Source organism: Pan troglodytes, chromosome X (assembly GCF_028858775.2).
Source record: "Pan troglodytes isolate AG18354 chromosome X, NHGRI_mPanTro3-v2.0_pri, whole genome shotgun sequence".
In the NCBI taxonomy this organism is placed as follows: domain Eukaryota; kingdom Metazoa; phylum Chordata; class Mammalia; order Primates; family Hominidae; genus Pan; species Pan troglodytes.
The window spans coordinates 10,393,285-10,410,088 of record NC_072421.2 but is presented as its reverse complement, the minus strand read 5'-3'; the positions used below and the strand labels follow the sequence as shown (position 1 = coordinate 10,410,088).

At 47.1% G+C, this 16,804-nt stretch overlaps 1 protein-coding gene across 2 annotated transcripts in view; it reads right to left on the bottom strand.

Moving 5' to 3' along the window:
• Positions 1-16,804, bottom strand: part of SHROOM2 (shroom family member 2) — a 162,746-nt gene that overhangs the window by 130,482 nt on the left and 15,460 nt on the right. The window lies entirely within an intron of this gene.

Genomic DNA, 16,804 nt, shown 5'->3' with positions numbered 1-16,804 from the left:
ATGGCTTAACATCAAGCTACACTATACACTAAAAATCCATTACTGTGAGTGGTCTGTAATTAAGCTCAATGAGACATCCAGGGAGTCCATACACACGTCAGTGAGCAGATGTAGTTTGCTTATTTATAGCATGTTTCTTTTTGAAAAACTGGTGGTGGACACATTTGGATCACATTTATACAGTTATAAAAATAAAGATTTGATTTTGGCCATTCTTCAGATATTTGGCTCTGAATGACTTAAGCTGAAGTATCTGGCTCCATTTTCAAATGTTACATCATCGTTTCACCTGATGAGCATTCTTGGAGCCTGCTAGATATTGTTAGGTGCTGAGGCTGTAAAGAGGTCTTCAACAGGATGTAAGGCAAACTTATTTGTAATTACCTTATTCAGCCCATTAAGAAATAGTACTACATAAGTTTTATCTCTAGTCCCTCCAATTGGCATCTGGTAATGTACACTGCGAGGTAGACTGATAACCAAATGACAGTGCAACATCCTACTGAGAAGTGAATATGACCTGAGTGTCCTAGAAATAATTTAACAGCAGGTTTTGAAACTTGGAGAGTTGTTTTCTCATTTCATGTATACTTGCCCTAAATTGTAGTCTTTGAAGTCGTGTGCACTGCACGTTGGGTGAGCCAGGGAAGTTATTACATTAACAACCATTCTGTGTGTACGCAGTAGTTGCTTCGTACTGAGAGAACTTGCTTTGGGGTACAATTAAAAAATAAACTGATTTTATTTGGGGGAAACAGGGAAGGGTGCACTTACTAGTAAACCTAAGCATTAATTTTCAGCTTTTGCCCTTATGATTTAAATTACAATTCCAAAATGTTTAGACATACTGAAAAAAAAAAAAAAAGTTACAGGGAGGTTGGGTGTGGTGGCTCACACCTATAATCTCAGCACTTTGGGAGGCCGAGGTGGGTGGATCACTTGAGGTCAGGGGTTTGAGACCAGCCTGGCCAACATCGTGAAATCCTGTCTCTACAAAAAATACAGAAATTAGCTGGGCATGGGTGATGGGTGCCTGCAGTCCCACCTACTCAGGAGGCTGAGGCAGGAGGATCACTTGAGCCCAGGAATTGAAGGCTGCAGTGAGGCAAGGTCACACCACTGCACTCCAGCTTGGGCAACAGAGCAGGACAACGTCTCTTAAAAAAAAGAAAAAGAAAAATATTCAACAGAAAACCTTACAAACCCTACAATGTTATGATGAAGATACTGCTAATGTCCCCTAAATCTGGAAAATTTAAGTTTGTTGAGGGATCCCCCTATAGCACGGGTTTCTGAAATATAACCAGAAATGATGAAGAGGTGAAGGTTTTGATTTTGGTCTGAAGCTGTGTTGTTGCTGGGAAGTGAAGGAGTGGGAAATGACAAGAGAGCAGCTCATGTCTAAGGGGGGACACCGTCGCGAGCACTATCACCCTTGGGCTACAGGGACCCCGCTCGCTGTCTGAACCCCAGAATCAACCCCATGTCCACTTCGCAGGGAGGGTGAAAGACTCCCATGCTCCTGCTCAGAAAGTAGCAGCAGTAGCAGTAGCAGTAGCAGCAGCAGCAGCAGCAGCAGCAGCAGCAGCAGGGGGTAAGGCTGAGCTAACCACGAACTGCCACCACAAGGACCACAAGGATGCCGGTGACCAGGCATGTCTTCCTGAAGGCTCAGCAGACATGCTGACCACCTCTGTCGGAGCCCTGCAGGGGCCCACACCCACCGGGGTCAGGACAAAAATCCTATGACCTTTGAAAATTGTGAGTTTTAATTTTGCTTCAACAGCCGTGAAGCCAAAATGACCAATCCTATTCTTTTGATTCATCAGGGATGCGCCACCCCTGTGCTCAGGAAATCACAAGCGCTATGCCTGGGGCGCTGAGGTTAAAAAGCTTGAAACACAAGGAAAATACTCAGGAGAATTGAAAACTTGTCCACACAGCAGCATTATTTACAAGAATCACAAAGGAGAACCACCCACATGTCCATCAAAGGATATGAACAAAACGCAGTCCATTCCCATAGGACAATAGCATTCAGACATGAAAAGGAATGACTGATACACACTACAACATGGATGAATCTCCAAACATTATACTGAGATAAACCGGACACAAATGACCACATATTCTACGATCCCACTGACATGAAACGTCCAGAATAGGCAAATCCGTACATAGTAACTGTGATGGTTAATACTGAGTGTCAACTTGACTGGATCGAAGGATACAAACTACTGATCCTGGGTGCGTCTGTGAGGGTGTTGCCAAAAGAGATTAACATTTGAGTCAGTGGGCTGGGGAAGGCAGATCCACCCTTAATCTGGTGGGCACAATCTAATCAGCTGTCAGCAAATATAAAGCAGACAGAAAGACGTGAAAGGAGAGACTGGCCTAGCCTCCCAGCCTACATCTTTCTCCCATGCTGGATGCTTCTGCCCTCGAACATCGAACTCCAAGTTCTTCAGTTTTGGGACTCGGACCAGCTCTCCTTGCTCCTCAGCTTGCAGATGGCCTACTGTGGGACCTTGTGATTGTGGGATGTAATACTTAATAAACTCCCCTTTATAGATATAGATATAGATATAGATATAGGATATAGATATAGGATAGATATAGAATATATATATATAATGGATCTCTATATATGATATATACATATGAGATATATAGGAGATATTATATATATATACACACACACACACACACACATAATATGTATATCTATCCTATTAGTTCTGTCACTCTAGAGAACCCTAATACAGATTTTGGTACAAAGAGTGGTTCTAGAGGAACAGAATATTAAGGATAGAGTTCTTTTGTGGGTTTTGAGGTTTCTGGAGTTGCCTGCTTAATATGATTAGACTCCAAAATGCTAAGGACTCTACTTCTCATAGTATGGAGAACACTGATAGTCCTTGGCATAAACCATTTAGAGAGTTATGCAAAATAAATGCATTTGACACTCCTGATTCACTGCTCGTGAGAGGCAAGGAGTTTAGTGACTCTATACATAATACCTTTGACCATATGTGGAAAACCAAGGAATATAATGAAGTTGGTTGGTTGCTCCTAAGTTCAGTGGGCAAAGTGATGAAAGAAAATGATGAACTTGGGGATTCTGTCTCCCGGCTTCAAAAGCAGATACTGAGCCTCAAATCTGCTAAGATTGCCCTGAGTGAGAGTCTTATCTCCTGTAGAGAAAGAGCTGAAATTGTGGAAAAACAGACACAAGCTCTTATCATGCGAGTGGCTGACCTGCAATGAAAGATGCATGCACAGCCTCGCCAGGTGTCTACTGTTAAAGTGAGGGCATTGATTCGAAAAGAATAGGACCCTGCAACTTGGAATGGGGACGGTGAGGGAGAACCCTGATGAAGCTGGGGACACTGTGTTTGTAAACTCCGATGAACCTTTTTTGCCAGAAGGAACAGCTTCCCCATCCCCTGGAATGGCAACATCCCTTCCCTGACCCATGCTGCCATCAGCCTTTCCACCTTTGTCTGAGGAGATAAACCCTGTGCTGCCTGAGGCAACAGTGATGGCCTCCCCTGAGGCAATTGCCAGGCAAAATATGTTGATTCTTCTCAGGAGCCACCCCCGACACCCCTGTTTGCTTCTAGATCTATCACTAAAGTCCCAGCAGGCCCCTAGAGGTGAGGTTGAGAATGTGACCCATGAGGAGGTGCGCTACACTCGAAAAGAACCATTTGAGTTCTATAATTGATATAAACAGAAATCTTGGAGAACAGGCATGGGAATAGATATTAAGGGTATGGGATAATGGTGGAAAGAACACAGAGTTGGATCAGGCTGAATTTATTGATTTGGGCCCACTAAGTAGGGACTCTGCTTTTAATGTTGCAGCTGGGGAGTTAAAAAAAGGTTCTAAGAGTTTATTTGCTTGGTTAGCTGAACTATGGATTAAAAGATGGCCCACTGGGAGTGAGCTGGAAATGCCTGATCTCCCTTGGTTTAATGTAGAGGAAGGGATCCAAAGGCTTAGGGAGATTGGGATGGTGGAGTGGATTAGCCACTTTAGACCTACTCATCCCAGCTGGGAGGGTCCAGAAGACATACCCTTAACCAATGCCTTGCAAAATAGATTCGTGAGGGCAGCACCTGCATCTTTGAAGAGCCCTGTAATTGTTCTTCCCTGTATGTCAGATCTAATGGTGGGAACTGCAGTCACGCAACTACAAAATTTAAATATGATGGGAATAATTGGATCCCAAGGTGGCAGGAGCCAAGTGATGACACTCAACCGTCAAAGGCAAGGTGTGCGTAGCTACCATAATGGACAGCAGAGGCAAAGCAGCAATCAGAATAGTCTGACTCGTGTACAGCTCTGGCACTGGCTAATTAATCATGGTGTTCCTAGAAGTGAAATCGATAGGAAGCCTATTGCCTTCCTACTGAATTTATATAAACAGAAAACTTCTGGGTCGAATGGACGAAAGACTAATTTGAATTATAAAAACAGAGAATCACAGCCCCACAATCAATTTCCAGACTTGAGCCAGTTTACAGACCCAGAATCCCTTGAATGAAGAGGAGGCCAGGTCCCCTTGAGGAAGGACCCCACTACATTACGAACAATTTATGTGGTGAATCTTTCTCCCATCCTTCCCCAATGAGACCTCTGGACTTTAACCAGGGTAACTGTGCATTGGGGAAAGGAAATGATCAGACATTTTGGGGACTACTGGACACTGGCTCTGAGCTGACGTTGATTCCAAGGGAGCCAAAACGTCACTGTGGTCCTCCAGTTGAAGTAGGGGCTTATGGAGGTATGGTAATTAATGGAGTTTTAGCTCAGGTCCGACTTACAGTGGGTCCCCAGACTCATCTTGTGGTCATTTCCCCAGTGCCAGAATGCATAATTGGCATAGACATACTCAGCAGCTGGCAGAACCCCCACATTGGCTCCCCGACTGGTAGGGTGAGGGCTACTATGGTGGGAAAGGCCCAGTGGAAGCCATTAGAGCTGCCTCTACCTAGAAAGAAGAGTAAATCAAAAACAATGTCACATCCCTGGAAGGATTGCAGAGATTAATATCACCATCAAGGACTTGAAAGACACACGGGTGGTGATTCCCACCACAACCCCGTTCAACTCTCCCATTTGGCCTGTGCAGAAGACAGATGGATCTTGGAGAATGACACTGGATTATCGTAAGCTTAACCAAGTGGTGACTCCAATTGCAGCTGCTGTACCAGATGTGGTTTCACTGCTTGAGCAAACTAACACATCTCCTGGTACCTGGTATGCAGCCATTGACTTGGCAAATGCCTTTTTCTCCATTCCTGTCCACAAGGCCCACCAGAAGCAATTTGTCTTCAGCAGCAATATACCTTTACTGTCCTACCTCAGTGGTATATCACCTCTCCAGCTTTGTGTCATAATCTTGTTCGGAGAGACCCTGATTGCTTTTTGCTTCCCTAAGACATCACACTGGTCCACTGCATTGATGATATTATACCAATTGGATCCAGTGAACAAGAAGTAGCAAACACACTGGACTTATTGGTGAGACATTTGCGTGCCAGAGGATGGGAAATAAATCTGACTAAAATTCACAGACCTTCTACCTCAGTAAAATTTCTGGGGTCCAATGGTATGGGGCCTGTCGAGATATTCCAAGGTGAAGAATAAGTTGCTGCATTTGGCCCCTCCTACAAGCAAGAAAGAGGCACAACGCCTAGTGGGCCTATTTGGATTTTGGAGGCAACACATTTGGAGGCAACACCTCATTTGGGTGTGTTACTCCAGCCCATTTATCGAGTGACCCGAAAGGCTGCCAGTTTTGAATGGGGTCCAGAACTGGAGAAGGCTCTGCAACAGGTCCAGGCTGCCGTGCAAGCTGCTCTGCCACTTGGGCCGTATGATCCCATGGTGCCTGAGGTGAGAGTGGCAGATAGGGATGCTGTTTGGAGCCTTTGGCAGGCCCCCATAAGTGAATCACAGTGGAGGCCTCTAGGATTTTGGAGCAAGGCCCTGCCATCTTCTGTAGACAACTACTCTCCTTTTGAAATAAAGCTCTTGGCCTGTTACTGGGCTTTGGTAGAAACTGAACATTTGACTATGGGTCATCAAGTCACCATGCGACCTGAACTACCTATCATGAACTGGATGCTTTCTGGCCCAGCTATCCATAAAGCTGGGTGTGCACAGCAGCATTCTATCATCAAATGGAAGTGGTATATACGTGATTGGGCTCAAGCAGGTCCTGAAGGCACAAGTAAGTTACATGAGGAAGTGGCTCAAATGCCCATGGTCTCCACTCCTGCCACCCTGTCTTCTCTCCCCCAGCCTGCACCAATAGCCTCATGGGGAGTTCCCTATGATCAGCTGACAGAGGAAGAGAAGACTAGGGTCTGGTTCACAGACAGTTCTGCATGATATGCAGACACCACCCCAAAATAGAGAGTGGCACCACTACAGCCCCTTTCTACGACACCCCTGAAGGACAGCGGTGAAGGGAAATCTTTCCAGTGGGCAGAACTTGGAGCAGTGCACCTGGTTGTGCACTTTGCATGGACAGAGAAATGGCCAGATGTGTGATTATATACTGATTCATGGGCTGAATTCATGGGAAGAAGCATGATTGGAAAATTGGTGACAAAGAAATTCGGGGATGAGGTATGTGGATGGACCTCTCTGAGTGGTCAAAAACTGTGAAGATATTTGTATCCCATGTGAGTGCTCACCAACAGGTGACCTCAGTAGAGTAGGATTTTAATAATCAACTGGATAGGATGACCCTTTCTGTGGACACCACTCACCCTCTTTTCCCAGCCACCCATCATCGCCCAATGGGCCCATGAACAAAGTGGCCATGGTGGCAGGGACGGAGGTTACGCATGGACTCAGCAACATGGACTTCCACTCCCCAAGGCTGACCTGGCTATGGCCACTGCTGGGTACCCAATTTGCCAGCAGCAGAGACCAACACTGAGCCCTTGATATGGCACCATTCCTCAGGGTGATCAGCCAGCTACCTGGTGGCAGGTTGACTATACTGGACCTCTTCCATCATGGCAAGGGCAGAGGGTTGTCCTCACTGGAATAGACACTTACTCCAGATATGGGTTTGCCTATCCTGCACGTGATGCTTCTGCCAAGACTACCATCTGTGGACTCACGGAATGCCTTATCCACCATCATGGTATTCCACACAGCATCACCTCTGACTAAGGCACTCATTTTATAGCTAAAGAAGTGTGGCAGTGGGTTCATGCTCATGGAATTCACTGGTCTTACCATGTTCCCCTTCATCCTGAAGCAGCTGGATTAATAGAACGGTGGAATGGCCTTTTGAAGTCACAATTATAACGCCAACTAGGTGACAATACTTTGCAGGGCTGGGGCAAAGTTCTTCAGAAGGCCATGTATGCTCTGAATCAGCGCCCAATATATGGTACTGTTTCTCCCATAGCCAGGATTCACGAGTCCAGAAATCAAGGGGTGGAAGTAGAAGTGGCATAACTCACCATCACCCCTAGTGATCCACTAGCAAAATTTTTGCTTCCTGTTCCTGCAACACTACGTTCTGCTGGCCTAGGGAGTCTTAGTTCCAGAGGGAGGAACGCTGCCACCAGGAGACACAACAATGATTCCATTAAACTGGAAGTTCAGATTGCCACCTGGGTGCTTTGGGCTCCTCCTACCTTTAAGTGAACAGGCTAAGAAGGGAGTTACAGTGTTGGCTGGGGTGACTGACCCAGACTATCAGATAAAATCAGTCTGCTACTCCACAATGGAACTAGGGAAGAGTATGCATGGAATACAGGAGACCCATTAGGGCGTCTCCTAGTATTACCATGCCCTGTGATTAAGGTCAAGGGGACACTACAACAGCCCAATCCAGGCCGGACTACAAATGACCCAGACCCTTCAGGAATGAAGGTTTGGGTCACTCCACCAGGCAAAAAAAAAACCACAACCAGCTAAGGTGCTTGCTGAAGGCAAAGGGAATACAGAATGGGTAGTAGAAGAGGGTAGTCATCAGTACCAGCTACGACCATGTGACCAGCTGCAGACATGGGGACTGCAATTGTCATGAGTATTTCTTCCTCCTCCTTTTGCTAAAACCATGTTTGCGCATGTATACACTTGTACTAGTGCTAGGAAAATATCTTTATTTTCTTTTCTTTTCCCTTATCATGTGACATAAGATTTATTGACTTCAGGCTGGGCGCAGTGACTCACGCCTGTAATCCCAGCACTTTGGGAGGCCAAGGCAGGTGGATCACTTGAGGTCAGGAGTTCGAGACCAGCCTGGAAAACATGGTTAAACCCCGTCTCTACTAAAAATACAAAAAAAAAAAATTGGCTGGCATCGTGGCACACGCCTGTAGTCCCAGCTACTCGGGAGGCTGAGGCAGGAGAATCACTTGAACCCAGGAGGCAGAGGTTGCAGTGAGCTGAGATCGTGCCACTGCACTCCAGCCTGGGCAACAGAGTGAGACTCTGTCTCAAAAAAAGATTTATTGACTTCATATCAGCATTTAAGTATTATCAGTTTTATGTAATAGTATTTGGGTTGGGGATTGGTGCATTTGTGGTCATACAAAGGATAGTTGTATGTTAGGCATAATTATGACCTCACTATTGTCTTTACTTGAAGATTATGTACGATCTCACATTGACAAGGGGTGGACTTGTGATGGTTAATACTGAGCGTCAACTTGATTGGATCGAAGAATACAAAGTATTGATCCTGGGTGTGTCTGTGAGGGTGTTGCCAAAAGAGATTAACATGTGAGTCAGTGGGCTGGGGAAGGCAGATCTGCCCTCAATCTGGTGGGCACCATCTAATCTAAAGCAGACAAAAAGGCGTGAAAAGGAGAGACTGGTCTAGCCTCCCAGCCTACATCTTTCTCCCGTGCTGGATGCTTCCTGGCCTCAAATATCAGACTCCAGGTTCTTCAGTTTTGGGACTCGGACTGGCTCTCCTTGCTCCTCAGCTTGCAGATGGCCTACTGTGGGACACTGTGATCATGTGAGTTAATACTTAATAAACTCCTCTTCATATATATTTCCTATTAGTTCTGTCTCTCTAGAGAACCCTGACTAATAAGAGAAAGCAGATCAGTGTGGGGGTGGGATTTGGGGGAAGGGAGGGAATGGGGAGGGAGTACTAATGGATGTAGGGATTCTTTTTTGGGGTGATAAAAATGTTCTGGAATTAAAGTGATGATTGCACAAGTCAGTGAATATACAGAAAAAATACCACTAAACTGTACCCTTTAACATGGCGAATTTTGTGACATGTGAATTACATCCATTTATTTTTATTATTTTTTTTTTGAGACGAAGTTCACTCTTGTCCCCCAGGCTGGAGTGCAATGGCGCGAACTTGGCTCACTGCAACCTCCGCTGCCCAGGTTCAAGCGATTCTCTTGCCTCAGCCTCCCGAGTAGCTGGGATTATAGGCGCCTGATACCACGCCTGGCTAATTTTTGTATTTTTAGTGGAGACGGGGTTTCACCACGTTGGCCAGGCTGGTCTCGAACTCCTGACCTCAGGTGATCCGCCCACCTTGGCCTCTCAAAGTGCTGGGATTACAGGCGTGAACCACTGCGCCCAGCCATTATATCCACTTATTTAAAAAAAATTTTTTGAGACAGGGTCTCACTCTGTCACCTAGGCTGGAGTACAGTGGCATAATGATAGCTCACTGCAGCCTCCAACTCTCTGACTCAAGCAAAATCCTCCAGCCTCAGGCTCCCAAGTAGGTGGGACTATAGGTGTGCACCACCACACCTGGCTAATTTTTTTTTTTTTTTTTTGTAGACACAGGGTCTCACTATATTGCCCAGTCTGGTCTCGAACTCCTGGGCTCCAGTGATCCTCCCAAAGCACTGGGATTACAGGTGTGAGCCACAGCACACAGTCTCCATTTTTAATAATTAAAAAACTCAAGAAAAAAGAAGTGAAGGAAGGCTTCCTTCAGCCTCCCCTACCACCCCCAAGTAAAGGAACTCCCAGGCTGCACAGCACACCTTTAATCTGAGAGGGTGAAGTACTACCGTATTTACTGGATGAAACCCTCAAACACCGGAGATCGGAATGCTCCAAGCGGGGCAAAGTCTGGGAGGAAATCAGGCTGTGGAGACTGAATCCACAGACCAGTTCTCCCTGCGGTGCCAGGCCTGGGCTTGTCCAGGCCAAAAGCTCGGGGCTGCATGTGCTCAGGTGTGCCTGGCACCCAGGACGGTCACGAGTCAGGCTCTCTTCCTCTTTTCCTGCTGAACCACGCCCCTCTCTGACCTCCCCTTGACATTGAACCTTAAAAAGAGACTTCAGAAGCAGTGAAGTTAGCAGCAGGAGCCTGGCAGCCCAGGGGGGGCAGGAAAGGACACTCAGAAGGGCTGCTCTCAGGGAGGATCACAGAAGGGCTCCCTTTAGACAGTGAGAAATGCCTTTCCACAGAAAAGCATCACCTTGCTACAAGCAATGTGGAGAACAGGAAAGAAAAGCAAATTACTTTAATCTCAGGAGTCTAATTTCTCTGCTTTACTTTTTTGTTGGGGCATGGACAGCTTTTTTTATGGCCTAGACCAGCAGGCAGCATGCAGTCCTGAACTCGGGTTTTATTTCCGTGGCACAGCACAGGCTATGTGACACGCCTGTTGCTATGAGGCCTCTGGAAGCCTGATTTTGTAATGTCTTTACAATACGCCAAGGCCTTGATCCTTAGAAACACCTGAAGCCTGTTCCTGTCTCCCAGGGCTGCCGGCCTCCCAACAGGTCCCCTCAGCCCAGGCTCATGGAAACAGCCCCCTGTGCAACCTGCTTGCTCCTGGGGACACTCTGACATTTGCCCCCAAACTCGCACGCCTGAAACAAAGCAGCAGAATAACCCCAGCTCTGATACCAGGCTTGATGCTTGAATGCAGGAAGGATGAGCGCCCTTTCACAGGCTGGCTTTCCTGCACCTACCAAACATCTACTGAGCATCTGTTATGCTCTAAGCATGGCGACGGGGCTGGCTGTGACCCTGCTCGGGGATCATCCAGGCTCAGACATACTCGAGGCAGGGACCTTCATGAGGCTCCTGAATCCAGACAGAATGGGTGGGAACCCAACCCCTTCACTTGCCAGCTGCGACCCAGGGCCCGGCAGGCCTTCCCTAGACCCCATCTCCATAAAAAAGGATTAAAGTTGGGCCAGGCGTGGTGGCTCACGCCTGTAATCCCAGCACTTTGGGAGGCCAATGCAGGAGGATACCTTGAGCCCAGGAGTTGGAGAATAGCCTGGCTAACATGGTGAAAGCCCAGCTCGACTAAAAATACAAAAATTAGCCAGGTATGGTGGCGCAGGCTTGTAATCCCAGCTACTTGGGAGGCTGAAGCATGAGAATTGCTTGAACCCGGGAGGTGGAGGTTGCAGTGAGCCGGGATAGTGCCACTGCACTCCAGCCTGGGCGACAGAGTGAGACTCTGTCTCAAAAAAAAAAAAAAGGATTAAAGTTGCATGTGATGACTGTGCTGGCACAAGGAGATATATATATATATATATACACACACACACTTAATCTAGATCATTAATGTATTTCAATTAATCTGTTTAACTTGATGTATTGATTATTTTATATATATTAATATTATATAGTAAATCATTAAATATTGAAATGTTATCTCGAAACATTTTTGGGGACCTAAAAGTTCATTTTCTTCTTGTGAAAACTAGAACATGTTCATGGGCCCCAGCGATGTGCCTGCTGTGCGAGTGAAGAGACTGGCCCTGCCATAACCACGGGCAGGTTTCTCAACCTCTCTAAGCCTAACGCTCCTCACTAACTGTCTTAGTTCAAGATGCTGTAACAAAACACCACAGGCTGGGAGGCTCAAAAACAGCAGAAATGTATTGCTCATAGCTCTGGAGGCTGGGAGTCCAAGGTCAAGACATGGCGGATTCAGTGTCTGCTGTGGACCTACTTCCTGGTTTGCAGGAGGCGCCTTCTCACTGTGTCCTCACAGGATGGAAGGGAGGAAGAACTACCTGAGTCTCTTTTATAAGGGCACTGACCCCATTCCTAATCACCTCCCAAAAACCCCACCTCTTGTTTTTGTTTTTGTTTTTTTTGAGACACAGTTTCACTCTGTCACCCAGGCTGGAGTGCAACGGCGCGATCTCAGCTCACTGCAACCTCCGCCTCCCAGGTTCAAGCGATTCCACTCCAACTCCTGAGAACCACAACAGATACTCTCCTTAAGTCCCAACTCAAGTCTTCTCCCATTAATTGGTTTCCTTTTAGCAGCAGCAGGAAAATCAGCCCATCTTGGCCTCCATCCCTGACTTCCCTCCGCTATAGAAGGCCCAACTCCAGTCTCAGCCCCACATTCTGCCTCAGCCTCCCGAGCAGCTGGGATCACAGGCACTTGCCACCATGCCCGGCTAATTTTTTAATCTTTAGTAGAGACAGGGTTTCACCATGTTGGCCAGGCTGGTCTCAAACTCCTGACCTCAAGTGATCTGCCCACCTCAGCCCCACAAAGTGGGATTACAGGCGTGAGCCACCACACCCGGCCCCCACCTCCTAATACCATCACCTTGTGGGTTAGGATTTCAACACCGGAATTTTGGGGGGACAGAAACATTCCATTCATAGCACCAATAACAACTGTATAAACCTACCCTACAGAACCACTGTGAAGTTCACATAAAGTTCAACAGTGCCTGGAGCACAGTGGAGATTTGGCAGATGCTACTTGGATTCTTTTATTTTTTTATTTTTTATTTTTTGAGACAGAGTCTCGCTCTGTCGCCCAGGCTGGAGCGCATTGGTGCGATCTCGGCTCACTGCAACCTCCATCTCCCAGGTTCAAGCAATTCTTCTACTTCAGCCTCCCGAGTGAGATTACAGGCACACACCACCACTCCTGGCTAACTTTTGTATTTTTTTTTTTTAGTAGACATGAGGGTCTCACCATGTTGGCCAAGCAAGCTCGTCTCGAACTCCTGACCTCAAATGATCCACCCACCTCAGCCTCCCAAAGTGCTGGGATTACAGATATGAGCCACTGTGCCTGGCCGCTATGTGGATTCTGACTGCACCACTCCAATGCCATGTGACTTGGTGACACGGGACAACAGCAGTTCCCAGAGCCCAGGAACTCACGGCATAATGCAAAGCTGCTGGCATACAGTAGGGGTTCTACAGAGCCCAGGAGTCATTCCTACAACGTTCCACCCTCCAGGGCTCCAGACTGGGCAGTGCTGGTGAGGGTAAGTAAAAGGAAAGCCTGGTTCCTCCCAATTTTCAGAGGTCTGGGGACAGCCACCCAGGTCAGTGTGCAGGAGACAGCTGAACCCACCAGCTCACCACAGCCAGTCTCAGGATGCCGCTCCTCTGACCTTCTGAAGCAGAGACTCTTCCTTGCAGTGGGTCAGATGGCACGTTTCCAGAGGGCCACAAACAACAAAGTGGTAAGGTCCCACTGATCTCAGGTCTGCAGGCTTCCTACTAGGCTGTTTCAGGCTATGGTTTTCTTGGTTGCAAGCAACGGAAATGAATTCCTATATCTAAGCGAAAGGGTGATTCACTAAGATGCTACCGGGAATGTAAGGATTGTTGAAAGTCTTAGGTAAAGGGTCAGAAATGAGCCAGAGACAAGGAGCCTGGGGAGGCTGGGCTTGTAGACCGTTGCATCCAAGCTGTTGTCTCTGGGCCCCAGCCCATCAGCCACAGCAGGCCACAGAGCTGACTGCACCCAGCCCTTGCCCTGCTTGAGACTCAGAGTCCTGGGAAGGAGTGTTAAGTCACACACCACCTCCTGCTGCACCATGAAACATGCTCCTTCAGCCTCCACCTCTCCAAAGACCTCGTCCACTGGGGAGCTGTCAAAGGAAGACGGGGAGCTAACAGAAAGAGACATCAGACACCACAGAATTTAACGTGCCATCCTCCCAACCCGGGCACGATCTAGTTAACCCAGTGGGCCTTCCTCAACCCACCCAGTCCATCTTCCCAAGGCCAGACACTGTGAGTGACCATAGATTAGGACCGTTAAAATGTCTGTGGATGTTTAAACGGCTAGATTTGTTATCGAGACTGGTTGGTGGTCCTTATATCCACCACACGCACATAAAACAACACCTGTCGAGAACCCGTGCTGCCCAACAGTGCTGGCAGATTCTCACCAGCACTGCTTTTCCCTTGTATGCCCATGGAGTATACTGCATGCACAGGAGAAAACCCTAAAATCCTGACTTCTGTGTCCGGAGGTGGTCTGTGATGGCGGCCCCTCCTAAGAGTTGGCTGTGTGCAATGTCACAACTGATGGCTATGCTCATTTTGTAAAAACCAGGCCCAAGTTCATCAGTACCTCATCAAAACCACCTTCCCAGGAAGACAGGAGAGGCTCCTGAATCTGGGAGTGGGTGGCAGTCAGTTCTGCTTTCTTCCTGACAGGAGGCACGGAGCACCATCGGGTGGGAAAAGCGCCGGGCACCCTTCTCTGGAGTCCTGGGGGAAGGCACCAAAGAGACAGCATGGAGGCCTGCCTCTCCACCCAGCCTCTGGCACCTGAGCCAGTCCCATACCCATGGAACCAAGGGTTACCGCAAAGCAAGGCTGCTGTGTGCATTTCTGTTTTAGAAAAAAAAATCTAAAATCTTTTCAGCCTACAAATTTTTTAAAAATTATTTTTAAGAAGTCTTTGTATGGCTCATGTGGCTTACACAGTAAGATAGGCTTGAGTGTCTTGTTTAGCAAGGAGGTAAAGAGGGAGAAAGAGCTGGGATGCTACCAGGGGTGGTGGCTCCCAACTGTAATCCCAGCATTTTGGGAGGCTGAGGCAGGAGGACTGCTTGAGCTCAGGAGTTCAAGACCAACCTGGGCAACATAGTAAGACCCCCATCTCCACAAAAAAAAAAAAACAAAAAACCAAGTCAGAAGTTGGGGTGGTGTGTGCCTGTGGTCCCAGCTACTCAGGGGGCTAAGGCAGGAGGATTGCTTGAGCCCAGGAGGTCAAGGCTGCAGGGAACTGTGATCACGCCACTGCACTCCAGCCTGGGTGACACAGCAAGATGCTGTTTCATTTAAAAAAAAAAAAAAAAAAGAAAAGAAATCTGCAGCTGTGATGTCACCCAGATGGAGACTTCAGAGATCCTGACTCCATGTACGACCTGCATGACCCAGACAGATCACTCTCAGCCCAAGTTACCTTGTCTTAGATGGTCCTCATAAAAAGGAAGGGGACAAAGAACCTAACGGTGCTCAGAACAGTGTAACAATGTGCAGTCGTTCATCCCATCTCAAGGCTACGTGTAAGCTGTGTTTAAAGGACTTTAATATTTGAGGATCTATTACATGCCAGGCAATATGCCTGCGATACCAGCAATGAAACAGAGCCAGTCCCCACTCTCAGGGACCTCCCGGGTCAAGTAGGCTTGAGGATGCTGCAAGACCAATGATTACAGAGGGCCACCGAGGGCATTCCACATGACTGGGGATGGACAGTTAGGGCCACTTCGCCTGGGTGATGTATTCTGAGCAAAGCCTTCCACAAAACTGTGAATGTCTCAGAACCTCTGCAAAGCCTCAAATAACAGAGGATGCTGGGAGACCAGCAAATCATTCTCTAAAGCAGCACTCAGCAAACTTTTTACCATGTGACTGAATCACGTTGTTAAAATATGGGTTCTGATTCAGCAGGTATGGGGCAGGGGCTGAGATTCTGCAGTTCTAACGAGCTCCCAGGTGATGCGGATATGCTGACCTAAAAACCACACTTTGCCTAACAAGAGTCTGCAGCGAGCTGGGCATGGTGAGGCACGACTGTAGTGCCAATGGCATCAGGAGGCCGAGGTGGGAAGATCACTTGAACCCAGGAGCTCAAGTCCAGCCTGGGCAACATAGCTTAAGACCCCATCTCTTTTAAAAAAAGAAAAAAAAAAAAAGGCTAAAGCGGAGCTGTCCAACAGACTAAGAGCACCACACATCTACCTTCAAATTGGTTAGGAGCTACATTTCAAAGAGTAAAAAGGAATATGTCAAATTATTTTTATTTTTATTTTTATTTTTTGAGACAGGGTCTTTCTTACTCTGTCACCCAGGCTGGCATGTAGTGGCACAATCACAGCTCACCGCAGCCTCAACCTCCTGGGCTCAGGTGATCCTCCCACCTCAGCCTCTCAAGCAGCTTGGACTACAGGTGCCAGTCACCACGCCTGGCTAATTTTTTGTATTTTTTTGTAGAGATGGGGTTTCACCATGTTGCCCAGCCTGGTCTCGAATTCCTGGGCTCAAGCGATTGGCCCACCTTGGCCTCCCAAGTGCTAGGATTACATGCACGAGCCACCATGCCTGGCCAGGTTAATTTTAATAATATACTTGAGTTACTTAACCCAATGTAGTCAAAATATTATAATTCCAACATAATAAATTATGATTAAAATATTTTACATCTTTTGTGTTTCAGACTAAGTCTAAAATCCAGTGTATATTTTAATTTACAGTATATCTCAATTTGAACCAGCTACATTTCAACTGTTCAACAGTCACATATGACAAATGGCCACCATATTAGACAATGCAGGACTGAAGGATCAAGGTGGGTAACAGCAGAAGATGAGGCCAGGGAAAAGACAGATGCTAAAGCATGAAGAACTTTTCATACTCAGCTAAAGTGTTGGATACGGTTTGGTTGTGTCCCCACCCAAATCTCATCTTCAATTATAGCTCCCATAATTCCCATATGTTATGGGAGGGACCTGGTGGGAGATAATTGAATCATGGGGGCAGTTTCCCCCATACTGTTCTCATGGTAGTGAATAAGTCTCATGAGATCT